We start from the raw sequence: 22,732 nt of genomic DNA, 5'->3' as shown, positions 1-22,732 counted from the left end.
GATGAGTAATAACAAAGACTGAGAACAGCTGATTTCATAGCAGTTTTTACTATGACCCTAATACAAAACTTATGCCAAGTTTCATCATGAAAAAAATTTTGAGAGATACTCAAAAAAGCTTTGTTTACTCATCCAGTATTTCGTCCTCTCCAAGGATCATAAAATGAGAATCTAATCAGAAAAAGTCAAGAATACAAAGTGCAGTTTGGGGAAGCAGGAATGCGGACTTGCAGTTGATCTTTCCAGTTAGGTGTTAATCTAGCACCATCTCAGAAATTAAGGATGCCAATGGATTTCTCATGGTGCTTACACATGTCAGATAAAAAAGGACAAGTTAGGCAGGATAAGGAGAATAAAGGGGTCAGAGGTGATGCAGGAATTGGTGGTGGTGCTATTATTATATAATAAAGTCCTCGGAGAAGACAGGGATCTGAATTATGGGAGTCATCACTGTGGAGTTGATATTAAAAATATGACTGAGTGACGGTGCATCCAGAGAGACAGCAGAAAAAAGAAGACTGAGCTCCAGACACTCCCTGCTTAAAGGTCAATGTTTCCAAACATGGGTTTTATATTATATAGGTATAGTGAGGGCAACAGGGCAGGAGATGACAGCCATAGAAGTGATTGGCCAATGTGGGGAGAATTAATATCTAAACAATATCAAAGCTTCCAATCCATGAACATGAATAGATTCCCTACTTAATTCCTGATTTTTTACTATCAGGCTTATGAAGTGTGTGACATACAGCTCTTACACACTTTCTTAAGACTTGCACCTAAGCATTTCATAGGTTCTTTTTTGTGCTAGTACAGAGAAATGTGATTCTGTACATTGATCTTATAGCCTGCAATCTTGCTAAACCACTTATTAGGTCTAGTGGGTTTCTTGTGGATTCCTTGGAATCTTCTCTGTATATAATTTATGTTTATTATTAGGTCATCTACAAAGAAAGACGGCTTTATTTTTTTTCCTTCTAATCTGTATACCATTTCTTTGTCTGGCCGTATTGCACTGGCTCATGTTGGAAACAGTGATAAAAGGCAATATATTAGCCTTGTTCACAGTTTTAGCGGAAAAGTATTCAGTCTTTTGCTATTAAGTATGATGTAAGCTATATGTTTCATGTAAGGTTATACCAGATTGAAGAAATTCCCTTACATTCTCGGTTTTCTGAAAATTTTTTATCATGAATGTTGAATTTTTAAAAATGCTTTCATGCATCTGCAGAGTTTGTCATATACTTTTGGTTTTCTTATGGGGACTGAATATGGTGGATTATACTGTGATTTTTAGATGTTGAATCACCCTAATATTCCTGGGATAAATATCATTTTATCATATATTATCATTTTTATATATTGCCAGATCCCATTCAGTAATATTTGTTACAGTTTTCATGTTTACACTCAGTTTCCTTTTCTTAACTTTGTCATAATAACACTGGTCTCATAAAAGGCCTTCCGTTACTTACATATATGTGGTCACATCTCTTACAAGGCTTTAGCACAGTTATTAACACAAACCTGAAGGTACATGAATGTTGTTAAGTAAGTCACTCAGTGAAGAGTCTGGCAAGAGGGTGTCTTTTCCTAGGCTCTCTATTTCTTGTCCCTTTTCCTTACCTGAAAACTAAGAAGAGCAAATTCAGTTACCTAGAAAATCCCTTTCCAGATATAAATGTTTATGAAGCTAAATTTACAGAATTTCAGAAGTGTTAGCCAAGTGTGACAGGTATCATGCTCAATAAAATCTTTATGTCCTGATAAAATTAATCTGGCTTCTTTATGTAATATTTTGAGACTGTGATTTACTTAACCTTCACATTCCCTGTCACTTAGCAGAGCTCTTTCTGTAGGACTAATGTCATAAACCAGTAGATTTCAACCTTGGTGTGCCTCAGCCTCTTCTTAAAAAAAAAAAAAAAATACTGATATCCTTGTCTTACCTCTCTAACCCAAACTAGATTCATGAGATCTCAGGTTATATCTGCTTAATTTTTAAGGTATCATGGTTTCAAACCATGCTTTGCTTTCTGCCTTCAGTTCACGTTGCTGCCACCAAGTACAGAGGCCTGCCCTTTGGGCAAGTTACACAATATTAGTTCCTCGTCTGTAAAATCAGAACAGCTCCAAATGTTGTAAGCATTAAATGAGTCACATGTAAAATGTTCAGAATGTGGTAAGTACATATAAGTATTAACTATTACTGCTATTTTTAAAAATTATTATTGTCACTGCTAGGTTAGGTTAGCCCAAGCCATTTGTTTATTTGTTTCCCATTTTTAAGTAGTTGCGTGCTGTGCTCAGTCACTCAGTTGTGTCTGACTCTGTGACCCCATGGACTGTAGCTCACCAGACTCCTCTGTCTGTGGGATTCTCCAGGTAAGAATACTGGAGTGGGTTGCCATTCCCTTCTCCAGGGGATCTTTTTGACCCAGGGATCGAACCAATATCTCCTGTGGCTCCTGCACTGGCAGGTGGATTCTTTATCACTAAACCACCTGGGAAGCCCATCTTATTAGTGTGTGTGTGGGGGGTCCCCTTTAACATAGAAATAGATCAAAGACACATAAACTCTGTACCTGTCAAGCAAATATATGACCAAAATATTACCATGAATTCAAGTAAATTGTATCTTACTTATTTCAGCAGCATCTATATACAGTTAAGTCATTCTCTTTATTCAATACAAAGATAATGCTTGGCTTCCCTGTAGATTTTCAGACCCCTGTAACCAATCTGAGCCTGCTCCCCACTCCTCTTAAGGTTCTGAGTTCCACTGGTTGTGACCTACTGCTCCAGACATATCAAGCTGCCTTGGATTGTCTCAACACGCCACGCATCTTCCTGACTTCCTGCTCTCCTTACTGTACCTTCTACCTTCAAAACCCACCCATATGTTTCTCTATTTAGACCATGGAGTCATGAATATGAACAAAATCCTCTTAACCCACTGGCCTGAGCTTTCCCTACAGTTCGTTAGTGAGGAATTGAAGGTGCCATCCAATTAAGTGCTCTGCTCATTAACAGGAACAACAATGATCAGGTATGATTTTTTAAACAGGATAGAGGGAAGGTCAGGGAGAGAGAGCAGAGGGCAGGTGAATGAATGGAGGTCTGTGGGCCTCAGGGGCATCAGAATGCCAGCACACATCCAGGAGGGCACACTGGCCAGGACCACAGGGCACTGATCAAGCCCAGAGAGACAGACCCAGTGCCAGGCCCTGGCTCCACAATAACAGCTCACCCAAGTTATACTCCAGGGTCACTAGGCAAGATCAGTGGGCATGGGAAAGAGCCACCCTGACAGGGGAGCCCAGGGTCAAGGGCCCACAGCACCCACCATATCCCCAAAAGCTATCTTGCAGAGGAGCAAGGAGAGAGCACAGACAGACTGAACCATTTTACCAAACTATGCTCAGGAGCTAATCAAAGAAGTTTTTAAAAATCTGCTTGCTAGAATAATTTTACTTGATTAGGCTAAAATTATGGGGGCTTCTCTTTTCATTCTTTCTGGTGATCCAGCAGGACAGAGGCTCATGTGAACAGCAAATAACAGACCGCTTAGAGAAAAACAAAGTTACATTTTTCTTTACCTGCCTGAGTGCAGTGTGATTTAAATTTTAGCAGTCCTCTATGACTCTTTTAACAGCAGCATAAATGTTAGTTGCCCTGTAATTGGTAGAATACAGTTTTATGTATCATGATTCACAGACTCAGTTATTCACAGCACCACCACTCCCTCCCCTGGCAAGCTGGGAGGGCTGTAACACAGGTGGCTGAATGAAAACAGCCAAGATGACACACAGCTTAATTCTCCAACGAGTCAGTGTTAAGAGAGAAACATGTCTTACTCGTCCTGAAGGAATTATTAGGCTGCCTTTCGCTACAGCGAGACTTCAATATTCCTACCCTCCTCCACTTTTCCTCCCCCCTACACAGCAGTAGAAAAGAGTTAGAAAAAAAGTACATTCTGGTTGACTTGATTTGGCTTTCAGTTTGAATAAGTTACCACAACTGTTCTTTCTTCCCCCGGAGATTACCCTTGACAACCAATGCACTCATTTCTTTCAAATGATCTACTCAGCTTAGATTTAAAAGTTATTTTGTATAGAAGAGGAGTTTTTTTCTTCACATGAGACTAAAAACCTGCAATAGTTCCATTTTCCTGATTTAAACATTTTATTTTAATGGAAAAAAAATCTGTCTCTCTTTAAAAAACCCATTCTTAAAGAACAGAATTATATTTACATAGAGACAAGAGGTTGGAGAAGGAAATGGCAACCTATTCCAGTGTTCTTGCCTGGAGAATCCCATGGACGGAGAAGCCCGGTAGGCTGCAGTCCATGGGGTCGCACAGAGTCGGACACAACTGAAGCGACTTGGCAGCAGCAGAGACAAGAGGCAGTTTCCTCGCATAGTGTTAAAGGGATTAGAGAGAAGACAGCAAATTAGAGGAACCCCAGTGTGGAACTGCACAGGCAGAACTTCAGAGCCTTCAGATATCAAAAAGGTATTGAAAGAACCACAGGACTGGGTTTTCAGCTTGTGGACATACAATGTAAGTTAATGAGTCAAGAGGACTTTAGAGGGCATTTCACTAGAATGGGTAAAAATAAATGGATAATATAGTGGAATGGATACCATAGGATACCAAGAATGACACAGGAAAATGGAAAAAAAAATTTTTGATACAAACAGCAAGAGCAGTAAAGTACTAAAAGTGAGGGCTTCACTGGCTCAGATGGTAACAAAACTGCCTACAATGTGAGAAACTCAGGTTCATCCCTGGGTCAAGAAGATTCCCTGGAGAAGGGGATGGCAACCCACTCCAATATTCTTGCCTGGAGAATTCCATGGACAGAGGAGCCTGGTGGGCTACAGTGCATGTGGTTGCAAAGAATCGGACACGACTGAGCGACTAACACACACACTTGTGTCCATTACACAAGGCTGCCACAGACTGCAGACATCACAGAAGCTCTGTGCTCAAGGTAGGACTTGGGCTCCCCCTTGAGGGGAGGGAAGAACCTGACCAGACAAGGAAACAGCAGAACTTTACAAGGGCATGAGGAAATAAACAACCGTAGGATTCAGGCTACAATGAACGGAGATCACAAGATTGGAACAGAAGTTATGATGGGATCATAAGCACTGAATCTTAGGAAGAGCTGTGACAACACAACTGGAAAAGGATGATGTCCCTGGACACCTTCCTTTTCTCTGACTATAGTTCATTCTGAGTCTGGATAATCTAATCTTTGATTAGGTTAAAAAAATTTTGGCCCAAAACATTTTACCAGAGCTTAGAAGTTTGCTTATACCTCTAGTACAGAGGGAAAAAAAAGATATTTTCTCTCCAGAAGAGACTTGCAGTGGGTTCATTAATTTTGTCTTTTCATAGTTTGTACTTATAATATGGGATTAAACAGGTCTATAGCTCCCCACTGCCAATTTTCCCAGAGGAATTACCATTCCCAAATGTACACGATCACACCAAGAGAAAAAGAATGTGCTGACAATGCACGCTACAGTGACTGTCAACTCCACAGGCATAGCACTGTATGTGGTGATCGGAGTGACAAAAGACTGCAAGTAATATGCAGTTAATACCAGGAACCAAATTTTTTCTAAGAGTTTCATTTTTAGAACCTACACCAGACTTAGGGTTTCCCTGTAACAAGGTCCTCTCACTGGCATTCCAATCTGCTTCCTCAGTGGGGGAGAAAGGAGTGGAGCTAAACCATGAGGACTGCTTGCAAGTTTACTGCAGACCCCCTTATGCCCCCATTACTCTGGGTACACCCATCAGGACTGCACACACTTCTGAGTCCAGGATAGGAAACAGTTAAGAAGAGCTGCCAGAGAATGCCAGTCCACGGAGTCACAGAAAGTCACAGCCACCTCTAGCTTAATTCAACTCCTTCTTAGAAAGCTTTTTAAAATTTGCTGAAATGCTCCTTGACTTTTCCTGGGAAACTTCTGGCCTATATTAAAAGCATGCTACATTAAAGAAAATTTTCCATACTTAGTCGAATGATGCATCCTATTTGAATTTGCTTTACCATGGCAAGGTGTTCTGTGAACAGTGGTGGTGCCAGTGGCACTGAATTGTAACCATTTCAGAGTCAGTCTAACAATTTTATAGTTTCTGATTATCACATCTCAGAAGGGAAGCTAGAATGACCCCCATAACTCCTAGGCACACACTCTAGCAGGTGTTAAAAGTGCGGGTATGAGAGCCAGACAGACATGGAACATGCCACACACCACGTGTGTGACCTTAGATAGGTTACCTGATCTGTATGCCTCAGTTTCCTCACTTTAAAATAATAGAAACTATTTTATACAATTCATCTGACGATGAAATAAGAAATGCAGCACTGTTTATAATAGCCAGGACATGGAAGCAACCTAGATGTCCATCAGCAGATGAATGGATAAGAAAGCTGTGGTACATATACACAATGGAGTATTACTCAGCCATTAAAAAGAATTCATTTGAATCAGTTCTAATGAGGTGGATGAAACTGGAGCCTATTATACAGAGTGAAGTAAGCCAGAAAGAAAAACACCAATACAGTATACTAACGCATATATATGGAATTTAGAAAGATGGTAACAATAACCCTGTGTACGAGACAGCAAAAGAGACACTGATGTATAGATCAGTCTTATGGACTCTGTGGGAGAGGGAGAGGGTGGGCAGATTTGGGAGAATGGCATTGAAACATGTATAATATCATGTACGAAACGAGTCGCCAGTCCAGGTTCGATGCACGATACTGGATGCTTGGGGCTGGTGCACTGGGACGACCCAGAGGGATGGTATGGGGAGGGAGGAGGGAGGAGGGTTCAGGATGGGGAACACATGTATACCTGTGGCAGATTCATTTCGATATTTGGCAAAACTAATACAATATTGTAAAGTTTAAAATAAAATAAAATTTAAAAAAAAGAAAAAGAAATATAAAGCACATCACATAGTTCATGACACAAAGTGCATTCTCTACAATCAACCTATTAGTGTCTTATTCTGACATTTCTATCTTTTCTAAAAGCCTGTATTAACTGTTCAATATTGTCTTTTTTTAATCAAGAGTAATTCATTTTTGCTATGGTTGTAGGTGTTTCTCTCTGAACCTATTTTTATTACCCATGACATGAGGATAATACCACTTGTCCTCTAATCTCAATGTATTCTAGAAACTAAATATACAAAAGCTACTAATTAAAATTTTTAATCTGTGATTGAGTATACTGAAATAAGCTTGTTATGAATGTTGTGGATAAACAAAGGCATGTCAGATTCATCATATCACGATTCAAGTCCTGTTCCCAAACCTCCTCTAATGAATTCATTTTAATTCATTTTAATCATATAGTGACTCAGTGTCTTCATGTGATAATCATTCATGGGTTTTAATTCCCCATATGTTGCTTCTAGATTATTTGCAGAAATGTCTGATGAGCTTTTTCTTAGGAAAGTCACAACTAAGCTAGAGGATAAGATGTCAGTTACTATTTTATTCCAGCTTCAGCTAAATCATATTTTTTCCCAATTCGGATCATCTACTCATATCAGTTCAGTTCAGTCACTCAGTCCTGTCCGACTCTTTGAGACCCCACAGACTGTAGCATGCCAGGCCTCCCTGTCCATCACCAACTCCTGGAGTTTACTCAAACTCATCTCCATTGAGCCGGTGATGCCATCCAACCATCTCATCCTCTGTCATCCCCTTCTTCTCTCGCCTTCAATCTTTCCCAGAATCAGGGTCTTTTCAAATGGGTAACAACTTCGCATCAGGTGGCCAAAGTATTAGTTTCAGCTTCAACATCAGTCCATCCAATGAACATTCAGGATTGATTTCCTTTAGGATGGATTGGTTGGATACCTTTGAATTTCAAGGGACTTTCAAGAGTCTTCTCCAATATCACAGTTCAAAAGCATCAATTCTTCTGCACTCAGCTTTCTTTATAGTTCAACTTTCACATCTGTACATGACCACTGGAAAAACCATAGCCTTGACTAGACGGAACTTTGTTGTCAAGTAATGTCTCTGCTTTTTAATATACTGTCGAGGTTGGTCATAACTTTTCTTCCAAGGAGTAAACATTTTTAATTTCATGGGTGCAGTCACCATCTGCAGTAATTTTGGAGCTCCAAAAATAAAGTCTGACGCTGTTTCCACTGTTTCCCCATCTATTTGCCATGAAGTGATGGGATGAGATGCCATGATCTCAGTTTTCTGAATATTGAGCTTTAAGCCAACTTTTTCATTCTCCTCTTTCACTTTCATCAAGAAGCTCTTTAGTTCATATTCGCTTTCTGCCATAAGGATGGTATCATCTGCATATCTGAGGTTATTTAGGTTATTGATATATCTCCTGGCAATCTTGATTCCAGCTTGTGCTTCCTTAAGCCCAGCATTTCTCATGATGTACTCTGCATATAAGTTAAATAAGCAGGGTGACAATATACAGCCTTGACTTAGTCCTTTCCCTATTTGGAACCAGTCTATTGTTCCATGTACAGTTCTAACTGTTGCTTCCTGACCTGCATACAGATTTCTCAAGAGGCAGGTCAGGTGGTCTGGTATTCCCATCTCTTTCAGAATTTTCCACAGTTTGAAGTGATCCACACAGTCAAAGGCTTTGGCATAGTCAATAAAGCAGAAATATATGTTTGTTTGTTTGTTTTTCTGGAACTGTCTTGCTTTTTCGATAATCCAATGGATACTGGCAATTTGATCTCTGGTTCCTCTGCCTTTTCTAAAACCAGCTTGAACATCTGGAAGTTCATGGTTCACGTATTGCTGAAGCCTGGCATGGAGAATTTTGAGCATTACTTTACTAGCGTGTGAAATGAGTGCAATTGTGTGGTAGTTTGAGCATTCTCTGGCATTGCCTTTCTTTGGCATTTCTTTCTTTCTTGTTCTGCCCATCAAAACAAGACCCAATTTCCCCCTCAGTCAGTCTTTCCCATCATGAAGCTTCAATAAGCCTCATATACTTCTCCAACAGAGAGCAGACAGACTGAAAGCCACAGTCACAGAAAACTAACCAATCTAATCACATGGAACACAGCCTTGTCTAACTCTATGAAACTATGAGCCATGCCACGTAGGGCCACCCAAGATGCATGGCTCATGGTGGAGAATTCTGACAAATCATGGTCCACTGGAGATGTGAATGGCAAACCACTTCAGAACTCTTGCCTTGAGAACCCCATGAACAGTATGAAAAGGCAGAAAGATAGGGCATTGAAAGATGAACTCCCCAGGTTTGTAGGTGCTCAATATGCTACTGGAGATCAATGGAGAAATAAGTCCAGAAATAATGGAGAGACAGAGCCAAAGCAAAAACAATACCCAGCTGTGGATGTGACTGGTGGTGGAAGTAAAGTCCAATGCTGTAAAGAGCAATACTACATAGGAACCTGGAATGTTAAGTCTATTAATCAAGGCAAATTGGAAGTGGCCAAACAGGAGATGGCAAGAGTGAACATCAACATTTTAGGAATCAGTGAACTAAAACGTACTGGAATGGGTGAATTTAACTCAGGTGATCATTATATCTACTACCGTGGGCAAGAATCCCTTTGGAAGAAATGGAGTAGCCATCATGGTCAACAAGAGAGTCTGAAATGCAGTACTTAGATGCAATCTCAAAAATGACAGAATGATCTCTGTTCGTTTCCATGGCAAACCATTCAGTATCACGGTAATCCAAGTCTATGCCCTGACCAGGAATGCTGAAGAAGCTGAAGTTGAATGGTTATATGAAGACCTCCAAGACCTTCTAGAACTAATACTCAAAAAAGATGTCCTTTTCATTATAGGGGACTGCAATGCAAAAGTAGGAAGTCAAGCAACACCTGGAGTAACAGGCAAATTTGGCCTTGGAGTGCAGAATGAAGCAGGGCAAAGGCTAATAGAGGTTTGCCAAGAAACGCACTGGTCATAGCAAACACCCTCTTCCAACAACACAAGAGAAGACTCTACACATGGACATCACCAGATGGTCAATACTGAAATCAGACTGATTATATTCTTTGCAGTCAAAGTTGGAGACTTTGCAAAGGGCTGTAAAGAGTCAGACACCATTGAAGTGACTTAGTGTGCACATATCAATAGTGTATGTATGTATGTGTATATATATATATATACATATTGATATATATATATATATATATATATATATATCAATCTCAATCTCCCAATTGATCCCACCACTCCCCTATCCCCCTTGTGTTCTTTATGTCTGTGTCTCTAGTTCTCTGTGTCTCTAGTTATAAGAACAAAGTCTGCAGTTTGATTATTGGGATCTGTCTTTCTGGACAACTTCCTAACTGAAGACCCAATTTTTCTACCTGTAAAAAGGAATACTGTATTGAAAGGTCAGGATCAAATGCAAAAAAAAAAAGGGTTTGAATGCACTTAGGCAAATTGCACCCAGGTAGGCAATTGATCCGTAGACTTGGCTTTTGCTGGATTTTCTGAGTAGACATCCTCTAACATTTGGTCTCAAATCTACTCCTTCAGAGAATCTATCTTCCTTTCAACCCTCTAGGTATTTTACTTTTAATATTTCAACCATTATGAATGATGCAATCCCCTAAATAAACAAACATCAGGACTTGTTAGCTCTTTCAATGGTTTTAGTAATGTAAGAGCATTAAGCATATGACCTCAGCTTTGAAACAAAAATAGGTTTCATCTGAATTTTCTGTATTAATACAATCCTAACAACCACGATGAAGAATTAACTTTTCTGTGCAGTTCACTTTGAAAATAGGTAGCATTATACATGTTTCAATGCCATTCTCCCAAATCATCCCACCCTCTCCCTCCCCCACAAAGTCCAAAAGACTGTTCTATACATTGCTTGGAGCTGGTGCACTGGGACAACCCAGAGGGATGGTACAGGGAGGAAGGAGGGAGGAGGGTTCAGGATGGGGAACACGTGTACACCTGTGGCGGATTCATGTTGATATATGGCAAAACCAATACAATATTGTAAAGTTAAAAAATAAAATAAAAGGAAAAAATATAATTAAAAAAAAAGAAAATAGGCAGCATTGTCCACATCTAGCAGTGAAAGTAGAGGAATGACTAATCCTCAGGAAGCCTATATCCCTTTGCTTTCTACATAATTTTTAAAATTTTTATTTATTTATTTATTTATTTTTGACTGTGCTGGGTCTTCATTGCTGTCAATCTTCTTGACTTCTAATTCTTCAATTCCCTGGACTCAACAAAGAAAAGAGATATTCACTATCTATTTTAGTGTCTGTGCTAAGTCGTTTCAGTTATGTCTGACTCTTTGCAACCCCATGGACTGTAGACCACCAGGCTCCTCCGTCCATGAGTTTCTCCAGGCAAGAATATTGGAGTGGGCTGCCATTTCCTTGTCCAATTTTAGTGTCTGGTTAACATCAATTTTCTTTTCTATTTAAACAGTTTATTTTCATAGATCGTATTTCTAGCTGTTCATGATTCCTTATACAATTAAAATGGCATGTGCCTTCTATTCATATAGTCAGTTTCTGATGAGTATTCTAAGTACAGCAAGACAAATCACACATTTAGAGCAACTAAAGATGTCCAGTGATCTTTTTAAAAATCATGAGCATCATTTTGAGTAGAGAAGAGATGGGGTGAGGGAAAGACTCTTACAGGTTGTAGTTAATGAATCAGCAAGTACCAAAAGGTGTGAGAAATAACAAAAGATGACCTGCCACTTTCATTTATCAGTTCAGTCGCTCAGTCGTGTCTGACTCTTTGCGACCCCATGAATCGCAGCACGCCAGGCCTCCCTGTCCATCACCAACTCCAGGAGTTCACTCAGACTCACGTCCATCGATTCAGTGATGCCATCCAGCCATCTCATCCTCTGTCATCCCCTTCTCCTCCTGCTCCCAATCCCTCCCAGCATCAGGGCCTTTTCCAATGAGTCAACTCTTCGCATGAGGTGGCCAAAGTACTGGAGTTTCAGCTTTAGCATCATCACTTCCAAAGAAATTTCAGGGCTGATCTCCTTCATTTATAAGAGAACACAAATATTTACCAGCAAAAACAATTTCCATCTTGATTATAATATCATCTAGAAAACCAAACACATTTTGGTCAGGCACTTTAAGAGCTTCTGGATTCTGTGCCTTTACAACACATACTACTAACCTGATGACAGAATTCCCATGTCCAGTAGGAGCTGCCAGACTCCTATGGCCATAGATCTGCACTGGATGAAAGGACAGTGTTCTAGAAGCTGGTCTACCAGTTCTGACCCAGTGCAGCTTCTCCTAGACAAAAGCAAAGCCATTCACAGTAAGACATGGTTGCCACCCATTTGCCCCCCAAAAAAAAAAAGAAAGAAATTTAATACCATCCATTTTATGTGCTTTTTAGACAAGCAACTCAAGAATAAATGACATGCACTTCTTATTCATGTTTCAGATTTCAGCTCAAATATCACTTCCTTACAGAAGCTTAGAAACATATCCTCTTACACTTGTTCTTTACATCACCTAACATATAACAATATCCCATCTTTCCAAATGAATAATACTTGCTTTCTTCCCTTGAGAATAATTTTCAGGAGAAAAGGGACTATGTACATGTAACTCATGACTAAACCCCAACATTAGAACAGTCTAAGCACACAGCAAGTTCTCTGAATACATACATTTGAATAAATTAAGGAATAAATTTAGCAGTCCTTTACTTAAAGACAATGTTTCTGCCTTGATAAGTGGTGATCAACTTTGTTGCAGCCATTTACACATTTTTATCTCATCTTTTTGAGAACAAAATAATTCCAAGATTAGACCAAGCTACACCATTGTAAGGAGTAAGATGTTTTGTTTTCTACTTTTCAAACAGAAATTAAGCCTAATATCTGTCTCAAAGAACAATAAATTTGAATGTTAATATGGTCTAAGCAATTCACCAAGCAGCCTGGATCATAAACCCACAAAGCTGGATGACAGATTATGCTAACCACCTGAACAAATACTTTCTGTAATCCATTGTAAAATACACAGCTGAATTCAAAGAATGCCCCAATCTGGATATTACAAGCAGTATTTTCATGCCTACTTTTCCATCTTTATCAGCCTCAGATGAAAAACCAAATGAAGAAAACTTTCTGAAATAAGGTTCTTCAATTTACAGAAATTTCATTGAAACCCACTCTCCCATATGAAAAAAGTCACACCAAAATGATTTTTTTAACACATGTATCATGTAAAAGACTATCTTTCTCCTATATTTTTTATTTAAGGACCAAAAGATGCCAAGATTTATTTGTATTTCTAGAACAGAAATACAAATTTATGTCTGGAATAATCACAAATACCTAGAAATCACCCAGTAACCAACAAAATGAAGAAATGCCATGAGATGCTTTATCTTCATGGATGATGGAAAAATAAGGTAGTAAACATTTCTGCTGAGATATCTGAACAACTATTCTAGCTTTAGTTAAAATATTACTTTCTTGGGTCAAGATTTAAAAGATACTCTGAGGTCATTAAGGCAATTCTAAGTTGTACCAACTGTACAATTCCAGTTGCAGGTTAGCAGTAAGACAAAAGAAAGATTAAGAGTCAAATAAATGGATTTTTTTTGAAACAACACAAGAAAACAGATTGCAACAGAACAGGCAACTAGACCAAACTGTCAATATTAACTTCTAATTCTATGGATGACTTTCATTAGCAAATGCTCAAAGTGTTAATCCCTCACACCTCCATCAATTAGCCAGCACCTTTGGGCTTGTAAAGCACTTTTATCATCTTAATCCTCATTTTCAGAACAATACATACAGCTCCTCTGCCTGTTCTGTGTCTGACACCACCTGGAACCTGGCAGGATACAACAAAACATTTACTAAACAGACTAAACTTTCAAATTGCAAACGGTGACTAGACAGATGCACTGGCTTGTTTCTTCATGGGTGATCAGGAAGACATTTCTCAGAACAGGACTTTCCATGTTTGTGTTGAGTGGGAATTACCTGGGGGGCCTTGTTAATATGATTCTGGTACAGCCTCAGAGCACTCACTTCTAATGGGCTGCCAGATGAGGCCAGTGACCCAGCCCTACCTTCTCAATGGGAAAGACTCGCTCTGTCTCAGGGGCAGGGAGGAGAGCAGGGTGGGCAGGACTGAGTTGATTTCCTAAAACACGGTAAAGCCATGACTGCTGTCATGTGTAGTTATTACTTAGTAATCAAGCTCCCGCTCTCAGAGTAAGCTACTGTTTCAGTTGTGCAAGATCTCTTTCTACCCCCACCTGCAATTTATCATACCGTGTTTCAAATTGCTTTTGACAATCCATTTGCACCAGGCAAAACATCATTGGGATAAAGATAAATACTGTCACTAATACCACCAATTCACTGACTCAGTGGACACGAGTTTGAGCAAACCCTGGGAGATAGTGAAGGACAGGGAAGGCTGATGTGCTGCTGTCCACAGGGCCGCAAAGAGTCAGACACAACTTGGCAACTGAACAACAATACCACCAAAGCAAAGAAAATGAGGTGAGTGGCCACTGCTCTTAACCAACAACCTCCTTGACTTGTGGACCAGGTCAGCAACAATCCACTTTAAGTCCCTGAACCTATAGGACTGAGAGGAGGGTGGTGGAGAAATCAGAGATGCCTGGAAGGGAGGAGTGTGAACACCCACAGCAGTTCTTACTCCCCACATATCTTCAGTCTTGTACTGAATCCAGAAGCTGTTCTAAGTACACAGGGATCTCACCAGTGCCCCGATGCTATATACAAACATTATGATACAGAGGTGACGGCTCCAAGGCCAATATGATTGCCACAGCAAAACATGAATTTTACTAATCTCTGAAGTTGAACACTTGGCTTTTCTTGGCCTCCTTCTGTCTCCAGTTACAGTTTTAGTAATCAGTTCATAGCAGTACAGACAGACCCTCATCTCATTCAATGGGACAGTGGTACTTAGAGACTTACATGAAGGCTCAAAAAAGTAGTATGATTTTTCACATAGTACCAAATGAATGAAAAACATATCAAAATTGTGAAAGTAATTCTCATGTGATACTCAATTTACTACCAGACAAATGAAAATGACCCAGCCTAGGCTATCATGTTGGCACTTTGTCTCTAAACCCAGAGCATTAATCAGTCCTTAGACTATAAACCCACACTGTTGCCACATTCTACTCCTGGTAAACCCAAAGTATGCTCTTTCTTGGATAGATGGTTCTTTTCCATGAATCTGATTAATGGACACCTTCCAATTGTTTTTCAGTCTATATCAATCAGCAACAAAACTGAGAGCAAGGACCAGTCCAACATACAGCCTTATATAGGAGCAAAAAATAATCCTATGAGTCTGCTCACAGCTAGGCCCAAAGACCGACACAGGTAGACCTCGTTTTATTGCACTTTCCTTTGCTGTACTTTACAGACATTATGTTTACCAACTGAAGGTTTGTGGCAAGCTGAATGCAGCAAGTCTATCAGTGCCATTTTTCCAATGGCATTTGCTCACTTTGTGTCTCTGTTTTTGGTACTTCTCACAAAATTTCAAACCCTTCATTAACAAAAAGATGATGACTTGCTGAAGACTCAGATGACTTGCTGAAGACTCAGACTCATGAAGACCCTGACACAGGGAAAGACTGAAGGTGGGAGGAGAAGGCGACAACAGAGGATTAGATGGCTAGATGGCATCACTGACTCAATGGGCATGAGTTTGAGTACACTCTGGGAGTTGGTCATGGACAGGGAAGCCTGGCATGCTGTAGTCCCTGGGGTCGCAGAGTCGGACACGACAGAGTGACTGAACTGAACTGCATGATATTGTTTTTAGACATAATGCAATTGCACACTTGATAGACTACAGTGAAATAACTGTTACATGCACTGGGAAACACAATAATCCATGTGACTCACTTTATTGTGCTACTCATTGCACTGGAGTGGTCTGGAACCAAACCCACAGTATCTCTGAGGTATGCTTGTACAGGCAGTTTTAGCTTTTAAGAAAAAAAATTTAGACTTATCTAAAGTTGATACCATCATCTATTAAAGAACAAAAAAGAGACAGAGAGATTCTACATGAAGTAATACAACTATCATCACAGCCCCCATCCCAGCCTGTTGCAACTACTTGACCTGGGCCCTAAGCTAGTGGTTTTCAGACTTAGGGGCTTCAATTCCTTATGGGAGGAAGTGGGTGGAGGTGATCTTGGAGCTTTTTAAAGAGATGCACATTTCCATGTACACAAAAGCATTGTTTCTCAACATAATAAATCATGTCTAACCTATGTGGAAGGCATCAAAACCTACATAAATACTAGTAAGATTAATTAGACATGGGATTGTAAAGTGTTAATTCACTGTAGTTCTCTCATCTCCACTACGGAGTTGCTCAGTGGTGTCTAAGATTACAGATCCTGCCAAGTTTTTGATTAGAAACAAGTTGTCAGCCTGGGACAGTTACTGATGGGGATGGGACATGAAGACATCATCTAGGGTGTGAAAATCCCCTAGACCTTCCTGTAGACAGAGGTCACATGAAAGTGAAAGTGCAAGTCGCTCAGTTGTGTCTGACTCTTTGTGACCCCATGGACTATTCAATCTAAGGAATTCTCCAGGCCAGAATACTGGAGTGGGTAGCCTTTACCTCCTCCAGGGGATCTTCCCAACCCAGGGATCGAACCCAGATCTCCCACATTGCAGGCGGATTCTTTACCAGCTGAGCCACAATAGGTATGTGTAATAATTAAAAATTCATCCAGCTGTACTCTTAGATTTGTGCATTTTACTGTATGTAAACTATGCCTCAACAGAAAAGGGGGGGGTCTTCTTACTCAAATAGGTTAGGAAGCTCTATCCGTCCAAATCTAGGCCATGATGAAATTTTTCCCATCTGTGGCAAATGGAAAAAAAAGAAAATACCATAAGGAGATGGTGACAAAACTAAATTTAGTTAACTCAAAGAAACGTCTTTATTCTGAGAATCTTTCCTCCTTTTTTTTGCATCATTTTTTTTGAATATTCTTTCCTATATTTCAGGGTATTGTAGTCTCATTTCTGTAAGAACAAACAATGATAATAAATGACAGTGGTTCTTTGTTTATTTTTGTAGTTTTAGTATTGTTTGCTGGCGTTTAATACCTTTACTTGGAAAAATATTCATAAAAAGCTGGTCATTCAGTTTTGTTATTTCTCAAAATGGCTCCATGAAATGAAGACATGTGTCCTGAACTTTTTTTTCTTCTTGGTCCAGATGTACTTTAAGCTGACCATACGCCCATCCATTGACTCTAACACCTCCACCCTTATTCACCTGCCAAGGCAGAGAAGCGCCATCCCTATGCCCACCTGGCCCTCCTCCGCCCCCTGCAGCTCCTGAAGGGGCAGCTCACTCCCACCTAGAGAGCCAGAGAAGTGGCCCTCTCCCCCAGGGACCTCCAAAGGGTCCTTACAGAGCTCTGATAGAAGGGACCTGTATTTATAGAAGGCCCAACGCAGCACACACCCAAAAAAAATCATTATAAAACATCACGTCTTGGAGGAAGCAGAGTGGAGACTCTCAGGAGCCTGTGCACACCTGCAGCTGAGCATTCCTCACCTGACCTTCAGACCAGGAGTCCAGCTGTCCAACACTCGGCTCCTTAAATTAAGAGAAAAGTCACAGCCAGTCTCACAAGCAGACACTTCAAAGTGACTCATTTAAAAAGACCCTGATGCTGGGAAAGACTGAAGGCATGAGGAGAAGGGGATGACAGAGGTTTATATGGTTGAATGGCATCACCGACTCAATGGGCATGAGTTTGGGTAAACTCTGGGAGTTGGTGATGGACAGGGAGGCCCGGCGTGCTGCAGTCTGATGCAGTCCATGAGGTCACAAAGAGTCGCACACGACTGAGCGACTGAACTGAAGGTCCCAGAGCTAGAAATTTATACAGCCAGGGCTGGAGGAAAATTTTGACTGATTCCAAAGTCACCACTCTACTGTAACATGGTGCATGTTACTAAATAATAAATGCATTTGTACCGTGGGCTAGAGATTGTACTGATTATTTTACACGTAACATACTGCTTAACTTTGGAAAAACTCTGAGGTATTATTAATCTCATTTTGCAGATGATAAAGTTAGACTTGAAGAGGTTAAGAATTTCACCGAAGTTTGCCACCCAAGCCTGTCTGTAGTTATTTTCCCATATATTTATCTTATAACATAGAATATGCCAATTTCAGAATCACATGACAAGCAAGCCTATATGACTGAATGAAGATGTCACAGATAGTTGTCTCTGCTAGATCCAGAGGCACTTAACCCTGGATGGAAACTAGAACCATCAAAGAAACTGAAGAAATCATCAAACAGCTCAGGTCTACAGAATTAGAACCTACAGGAGAGCAGTCTGAGTAGGATTTTTTTCAAGCTCCTCAGGGTAGCTTTTAATGCACCCTGGCTTGAGAAAAAACTAAAAAACAAAACAAAACAGTGATTGAAATTCTTATCGCCCACCTCCACTGTGAAGCTGGGCGCACTCCTCGACCATCTTCTCCCTCACATGCTCACCAGAGATTCAAACACAGCAGAGGTGCAGGCCATCCAAAAAATAGCCCTGGGGTCTGTGACTGAGCTTCTTACTCTGGTTTGTGTAGAACAAAGAGTCAGTGTCTCAGTAAATCACAATCTGCACCTGTTCTTGTGGTGTGTGTTTTCTATCCACCCCATCCCAGACATAGCCCTAAGCCAAGGTGCCTCATGTCTGCAGAGAAGCATCCTACCTACACACCTTCTGAAAGGACATCCCCCTTTTAATGGCATCAGGAGCATTAGACTTAATTTCCATTTTCCACTATTGAGGATTCTCTTCTAGTATAAACCTGTTTGCCCCACTTAAAAGCCAAAAGAGAAAATTAAAGTGGGGCCTAGTATTTATAAATATTTCACAATCTTGCCTGCCTAGGGAGATAAATTAGCAGGAAGCAGCAGCTTCTGGGAAAAAATATACAATAGGTACCATGGAAACAAACCCCGAAGTGTCATAAACTTGATTTTTTTTTTCTTTCCTTGGAAAAGTATCTTTCTTTTCAGCATGTGTACAAACAAGAACATAACTGCCTAACAGGGTGGGATTCCTCAGTTAATGCAATCATAGAAAAGCCTTTACAGTTTAGGAAGCAGGTGACTAAAGACTTTGGATCAGCAGTTAAATTGGCAGCTTACTTATCTCCACTTGTCACTGAATTCCCTACCTTCAGTAACATCAACCCCCCAGTCACACCTGGACTCCAAGATGAACCCTTTTCTCAGCAGCCAATGTGAATAAGCTCCCACCTGCCCAATCCAGGACTTGAGCAGCAAAACAATGCAAGTATTACATTATACCAGTAGGATAAACACCCAGGAGTCCAGACTGATCTAAATCACTGAATAAACAAACATGGGACAGAGGGCACAGTGGGGAAACAGCTCTTTCATACAGAATTCTTTCAATTATTAAATGCAATGAGAAGAGGCAAAGAATATCACCATTAGGCAAAGAACAAAGTACCAAGCGTTGCAGGCAAGAATCATCAATGGATGCCAAAACAAGAGAACAAAAGTACTTCTGAGATACAGGACATCTGCATAGTGTCAAAGTGTTTCCCCACAAGCTATTAAGGAATAGAGGAAAGAATAGGCACTTTTCAGTGGAGCTCAGCAGATCCATCTTAATTAAGTGATAAAAGTCATCACCAATCATGAGACTTGACATCACTTGCTTGCTATTAATAATATGATACCCTGAAAAAGGCACTTTCAGGATATTTTTTGTAAAAAAAAAAAAAATGGTATGTATTGTGAGAAAACATCACACAACTCCAAACTGAGGGACATTCTTCAAAATAACTAGCTCGTATTCTGCAAAAATTGTCAAGGTTAGGAAAGACCAAGAAAAACAGAGAATCTATCCTGGATTGGATGGAGAAGGCAATGGCACCCCACTCCAGTACTCTTGCCTGGAAAATCCCATGGATGGAGGAGCATGGTAGGCTACAGTCCATGGGGTCGCAAAGAGTCAGACACGACTGAGCGACTCCCCTTTCACTTTTCACTTTCATGCATTGGAGAAGGAAATGGCAACCCACTCCAGTGTTCTTGCCTGGAGAATCCCAGGGACAGAGGAGCCTGGTGGGCTGCCATCTATGGGGTCGCACAGAGTCGGACACGACTGAAGCAGCTTAGCAGCAGCAGCAACATCCTGGATTGGAGGAAAACACAGGAAACTGACAAGGAAAGACAATCCGATCCTGAGTGCCATACTGGACAAGAATAAGGACCTTAGTAGGTCAGCTGGCAGACAGTGAATGAGGTCTGTATTTGAGCTACTTTAGTGTCAATGCTGGTATTGACACGTTACATAAAATGTTAACATTTGGGGAAGCTGGGTAAAGGTTATAAGGCTTTCTTTGTGGTATTTATACGTTTAAGTCTGAAATCATTTCAAAATGAAATTAAAAAATGTTTAAGTAATAGCCTCTTTCCTCCCCATAAACAAAGCCTCAAAAACCATTCAAATATTATTTCAAATACAGCATCTATTTCTGTATTAAAGTTGCTCTCTCTATAACATTATCATCCTGGGCTGCCCAACAGAATGACCCTCCTGGCCCCCTGACCATTCTGGCCTCTAGCACTTTCACACAGGTTAGATTAACCTCCCTAAAATGTCTCCTTACATACTACTTTTTTATTTAAAAAAATTATTTTAAAACAGTTTATGCTCCTTATGCACTCACTGACAATATTCTAAGACTTTACCCAAGTGGCCAGTCTCTCAATGTCTACATAATCCTGGCTGCGTGTCTCTTCTGCAAACTCCCCACTCTAGCCAGACAGCTGGTCTGATTTTTACTCTGACAACAGTGTGTATTTTCACCTCCATGCCCAAGCCTTTGCCATGACTCCTGATCCCCGTATCTCTTTTTATTTCCACATCCTGCCCTTCCTTCAACCCACACAAATGCTGTGTGAAGTTCACCCAAGTCTTGAGCCTCCTGTGACCAATCCACTGGTTGGTCCACTAAACATTTCTCAGTATTTGTCACTGGTGTGTCTCCTGGCTCCACCTGCATATGTAGCTCATCTCTCCTTAAACAGCCGTTGTAAACCCCCAGAGGGACTTCCACCTTCTGTCAGTCTAGGACCTTCTACAGAGCACAGCAGGGGCTGCACAGCCAGTGGTGACTTCCTCCCACTGCCACATCACCTGGTAACCCAGACTCCCAGGCCAAGGAATAAGGCAGGATATTACCCCCTCAAAACCTATGAAACCCACCACCTTCCCAGATTCCTTTCTCAAGTTTCTCAACTCTGTTGTAAGTGGTCAATATGAAAGACACACACAGACACATACACACATATATGAGAAACATATACACATATACAGAATTTTTTTTATACACTGAATAATATATGCTGCTGCTGCTGCTAAGTCACTTTAGTCATGTCTGACTCTGTGCAACCCAACAGACGGCAGCCCACCAGGCTCTGCCATCCCTGGGATTCTCCAGGCAAGAACACTGGAGTGGGTTGCCATTTCCTTCTCCAATGCAGGAAAGTGAAAAGCGAAAGTGAAGTCTCTCTGTCATGTCCCACTCTTTGCGACCCCATGGACTGCAGCCTAGCAGGCTCCTCCATCCATGGGGTTTTCCAGGCAAGAGTACTGGAGTGGGGTGCCATTTGCTTGCTTTAAAACTTATAGATCCACTTGAATGCTAATTATTTCTTTGTAGTGGAAAAGACTTCAATAAGTCACTTTGTGTGGAGTCTTCAAGAGGAAATAAAGTTCATTTTTCCTTTCCTACACTACTGCCAAGTTAGAAATGTGCAAAAGAAACACACCTTGGAGTAGCTATCTTCTCTTTGTTGGCTCTGGAAATAAATCAGTCTTTTTAATGTTTCTTGTTAATTTGTACACAAGTTTTTGAAAGCTGCAAAAATCAATAAAGGTGATAATGTACAGTCCTCTGGCAGAAGGAAGACTTAGAAACTAGTTCGAGTTTTTATTCTTCAATTACTCACCAAAACCATACAAAGCACCTTAGAAATACAGTACCGGAAAGGACACCTGGAGGTCTCCAGACCATTCAACTGCCTTCATCTAGTGACCCGAGGCAGGAGGGCTCAGGGTTCACAGGCCAAACCCAGCTGCTGTGCCAGGTTCATGGTGTTACTGGAACACAGCTGTGCCTCATGTACCTCTGGCCATTTTCCTGATAAAAAATATTTAGTATCTGACCTTCTACAGGAAAAGTTCACCAATTCTGGTCTAAACTATTAAATTTTTCAGAGCAGGAGGAGCTCTGTAATCCCCCTAGCAATATATTACAGTGAGTAACTGGTTATCAGTAAGAATTTTTTTCATTTGGAACCAAATAATCTTTTGCTGCCATTTAAGATTATTTCCTTCAAAATTGTTTAAGACACATTTCCAACTTCACTGACATATTACATAAACACGAGAAATAGGTCAAAACAATTACTGGCTCCCAAGACTAAAATAAACAAAAGCAATTAGTTTCACTAACTACTTTTAACTAGGAATTCCCAATCTATACAGTCATATAGAATATGCCTTGTTTCAAACATTTGAATCTTGCACACAATATCCTCTATGCCTGGAATCCCTTTCTTCTCATCTAAGTTTCCATACAGTTGACGCTGTTTCCATACAG

The 22,732-nt window shown here is 40.4% G+C and overlaps 1 long non-coding RNA gene across 6 annotated transcripts in view; it reads right to left on the bottom strand.

Annotated features, from left to right (window-relative positions):
- LOC113887256 overlaps positions 1–22,732 on the bottom strand; it is a 171,761-nt gene that overhangs the window by 111,859 nt on the left and 37,170 nt on the right. Inside the window, exon 1 of one of the 6 annotated variants that reach the window (XR_003509681.1) lies at positions 12,186–12,295. The exons of the other annotated variants lie outside the window; for them this stretch is intronic. This is a non-coding gene — a long non-coding RNA (uncharacterized LOC113887256). Of the gene's footprint in view, positions 1–12,185; positions 12,296–22,732 lie in introns of those variants that run through there. 6 annotated transcript variants of the gene reach the window in all.

This window comes from Bos indicus x Bos taurus, chromosome X (assembly GCF_003369695.1).
Source record: "Bos indicus x Bos taurus breed Angus x Brahman F1 hybrid chromosome X, Bos_hybrid_MaternalHap_v2.0, whole genome shotgun sequence".
NCBI lineage: Eukaryota > Metazoa > Chordata > Mammalia > Artiodactyla > Bovidae > Bos > Bos indicus x Bos taurus.
The sequence above is the reverse complement of the archived record's forward strand: the minus strand, read 5'-3'. Positions and strand labels throughout refer to the sequence as shown.